Source organism: Arvicola amphibius, chromosome 8, assembly GCF_903992535.2.
Source record: "Arvicola amphibius chromosome 8, mArvAmp1.2, whole genome shotgun sequence".
In the NCBI taxonomy this organism is placed as follows: Eukaryota; Metazoa; Chordata; class Mammalia; order Rodentia; family Cricetidae; genus Arvicola; species Arvicola amphibius.
Genome location: NC_052054.1, coordinates 74,441,529 through 74,445,847, shown reverse-complemented (window position 1 = coordinate 74,445,847; position 4,319 = coordinate 74,441,529).

The window sequence follows — 4,319 nt, the reverse complement described above, 5'->3', positions numbered from 1 at the left end:
GGTAGAAAGGCCAGCCAAAGAAACCCATCCTGGCCCTGAAACCAGAGCCAGTGAAAGAAAGATTTCAGCCCTGAACCCAGAACCAAAGAAAAGCACCCCAACTCTGAAACCAGTGCTAAAGAAACAAACTTTGGCCTTAGAGTCAGAGTCAGTGAAAGATATATGACCTGGCCCCAAAACTAGAGGCAAAAAGGTAAAACAAAGGTCAGTGAAAGAAACATAGTTTGGATCTGAAATCAGAGCCAACTCTGCCAATGATCAACTAAGCATAAAACCAACCAATCCTTGAGCAGGTATCTAGCCAATCTGAACGCAATCTGGCCAATTCACACCCTGAAAATCTCCCTGGAAAAACTCCACCCCTAAGAAGCCCTATCTAAGCCCTGTGTCTGTTCCATTTGCTGCTGTCTTCTACCCTGGTAGAGGCAGTCACTTCCAGTAAACCTCCTGAATGAGGTTTGAGTGAAGACCTTCTTTTGCTGGAGCTGAGAAGGAGCCAGTGGAGTGGGGCTGTAACACTTTCCCTGGGAGATCCTTCCCCTAGCAGAGAGCAGTTGTTCTACTCCAGGCACCAGAGCCAGAGTAGACCTGTTACATCGGGAAGCCTTTCCCTAGAGCAGGGCTGTAAGCTGCTATGCTTACTGTGACCTGTGCTAGTCCCTGGCCCCCGACTTCCAGAACACTCTTCTACCCGAGCTGTGACACTCAGTATGCCCTGGCCCCCGACTGCCAGAACACGCTTCTACCTGAGCTGTAACACTCAGTATCCCCTGGACCCTGTCAGAAGACTCTTCTACCCGAGCTGTGACACGAGTATCCCCTGGACTCTGATTGCCAGAACACTCTACTACCCAAGCTGTAACACTCAGTATCCCCTGGACCCCGACTGCCAGAATTTTTCCATCCAAACTGTAGCACTCAGTATGCCTTAGCTCCTGACTGCTGGGATCCCTTTCCATTTGAGCCACAATGCTTACAAGGACACCCGCCAATAGCAGCTGTCCAGGTGTGAGCCATACTTAACTTGCTAGAGTCAGGTGCACTGACTTTTTTTTCACGTTTGCTTATCAATATATGTGTGTGTGTGTGAGCGCGTGCGTGCACATGTGTGTCATAGTGTGCATTTGGAGGTCAAAGGACAAGCCCAAAGAGTCAGTTCTCCCCTTCTACCATGGGTTCCAGGGAATCGAACCATGTCATATTGTCAACAAACACCTTTACTAATTCTCTCAGCTCCTCCCTGCCCTCTGCTTTTTAAGATATGGCCTGACTGTAGCTCAGACTGACCTAGAACTCATAGCAATCCTTCTGCCTCAGCTTCTCAAGTACTGGAAGTACACCACAATGCCTTCCAGGGCAATTGTTTCTACCTCATCTGATCTAAGCCAAGCAGACTTCCCTGCCTCTGGAAGTCTGGCACCCTCTTGGCTCTGGGATGGTGTTGGCAGGTGCGGGCTGTGTGAAATACCGCCACCTTCCAATGGTGGTCCAGCGTGAGCAGAGGTTGTTCAAGGTCACATCATGTGACTGGATCAAACACCACGGTGAAGGAGTGCTCACGGATACTGTTTCCCGACAGCTGGCTCTCCTTGCAGCAGTGACAGAGGGACAGCCACACGTGCCGAGGCAAACGGCAGAGACATGCCTGTTATTTTGGAAAGCCAGGGCTCTTTTGAGCCCACATTTATAGCTCAGATCCACTGGTCAAAAAACCTTCATAGACGGGAAAGCAGACCCTCAGCATGGTTTGGTCACTGGCCCGAGGCCACATGCAGTTGGTAGGGCAGGGGTCTGAACAGAGGCCGGCTGGGCTTTAGGGCTGACATCCTTAAGCCCAGCACATGCTGTGCTCCATCAGAGTCTAAGTGTGAGCCAGGCAGTGCCAATGGGACAGGAGAGAAGTGGGTGGCGCTTCCTTCAGTGAACACCAAGTCCCTGCTGGCTGTGGCTAAATCTGCCTTCCACTGGCTGAGAGTAGTAAGCTGCAGAAGCCTGGGTGATATTTCTGGTGGCCACGCTGGCCCATCTCACCGCCCCTCTACGACCCTAAGCGCCACGCTGGGCAGAGGGAGTGCTCAGGAAGTCTCGGAGGTGCTTGCCTGTCTTAAGTCCTCACTCCTCACTCCTCATCAGACAAGTTGAGCCAGCCCACCACAAACCAAAAAAAAAAAAAAAAAAAAAAAAAAGACATGGTTGATGAAAGCCACTCATGTGTGCCTCTGCTGTCAATGCCCTGAGCACAGTGGCACCTTCTGCACCATCCCCAGCTGATCTGACTGTGCTGGACATGAAGCTGACCAGCCGCAGGGCAGACCCTGCACACAGCTCTGTGACCCAGCTGCAGGGCACTCCCTGCCCGGCTCTGGCTGTCCCAGACTAGTTGGTGTTTAGGACTGAACCTCAGGCTCCCTCTCTCTGGGATGAGGCCTGGTTGTTGGCCAGTTTCTCTTGCCCTACTCTGGGGCAAACTCCCAGAGGAAGCCCTCCCACAGCCTGGATGAGCAGAGGTTGGTCTGTTCACGGATCCCTGAGATGGTCTAATCTTTATATAGCTAAGGCTGGCCTGGCATTTGTGACCCTGTCGTCTCTTCAGAGCTGGGACTATACATGTGCGCACCTTGTCTGACATGAGACACAAGTTTGGACAGGGAAGGGCAGCAGGAGGGTTTCTGCACAGTTGGGGGTATGGCGAAGGCTTTGGAAGCTCCATGTGAGGGCACAGCCCCGGAGGGCCTTAAGATCATATGGAAGCGCATATCCCATTGTCCTTGGACTTCCTTCCTGATTTCCTAGGTACTCAAGATGTCAAAGCCAGAACGTGGTGGGCCCTCCAGGGCAAAATTCTGGATTTCCCTGGGTCTTCCAGTAGGAACTGTAATCAACTGTGCAAAAGTTGTGATCAACTGTGGAAAAAAAAAAAAAAAGAAGACAAAATTCTGTATATTGGGGGCTGGAGAGATGGTTCAGTGGTTAAAAGCACCAGTTGCTCTTCCAGAGGACCCTGGTTCAATTTCCAGCACCCACATGGCAGTTTACAACCTCTATAACTCCAGTTCAAGGGAATCCAACACCCTTAAACAGACACACATGTAGGCAAAACCACTAATGAACATAAAATAAAAATAAACTGTATAAAATTTTGTATATCAGAGCTGGAGAGGTGGCTCAGAGGTTAAGAGCACTGGCTGCTCTTCCAGAGGTCCTGCGTTCAATTCCTACAAAACACATGGTGGCTCACAACCATCTGTAATGAGATCTGGTGCCCTCTTCTGGCCGTCAGCCATACATGCAGGCAGAACATTGTATACATTAACAAATAAATCTTTTAAAAAAAATCTGTATGTCTTGTCTGTGAAGGGAATCAAGGGATGACTGAACAGACTTCCTGCTGTTTGTGTGGGTTCAGCGGTGATGGCCAGTTAAGGAAGGCAAACCAGAGCTAAGAAAAACATCTGTCAGCAGTGGTAATTCTGCGACAAAAGTCAAATCAAAGAAAAGACCGGAGTTCCTTTATTTTGAAAATAATGCAGGGGTCACAGTAAACAACCAAGGTGAGAAGAAAGATTCTGCTATCAGGTCCAGTAGCAAAGGACATGCAGACTTGTGGCCCAGAACTGCACCCAATGCAGGCAGCACCGCAGGACTATCGAGTATGTTTGTAAAAGATTCATTAGAAGGCCTCTGCTCAAAACAAACGAAAAAACTCTGCATGGGGCCACAACTCCAGAGTGAGTCTGGGAACCATGGGCCACAGGCTGCCTTGGGTCTTGGACCTCCCAGTCTGTAAGTTCCACTGTCTGTGAACAGGAGGATGTTTGGCATCTGAAGGCCAAACTGAAGAGTCAGTGGGTCCAAAGGGAGAGAGAAGAGCCGGGTAAGGGCAAACAGTTTGTTACAGGACGATCCTATTACTCCTTTATTTTATTTATTTCTTGATTGATTGATTTTTAGAGAGAAGATTTTTCTGTGTGACAGCTCTGGCACTCACTCTTAGGACCAGGCTGGCCTCAAATTCACAGAGATCCTCCCATGCCACCCCCCAACCAATGCTGGGCTTAAAGGCATGCACCACCATGCCTGCATTTGTTTGTTTATTTTTATGACAGGGTCTCCTGTCCAGGCCGTTCTCTTTACACAGCTGTGGCTGGCCTTGAACTCTTGGTCCTCCTGTTTCCATTTCCTGATGGGATTATAGGCCAAACCACATTTGACAATTCTACCTTTTCAGTCTAAACAGACATAGTGTTGCTCTAGTGACAAGATCAGCTGCTCTGTTCCTGGAGTGGGTGATGGGTCGGGGAAAGAACAAACGCAGAGCA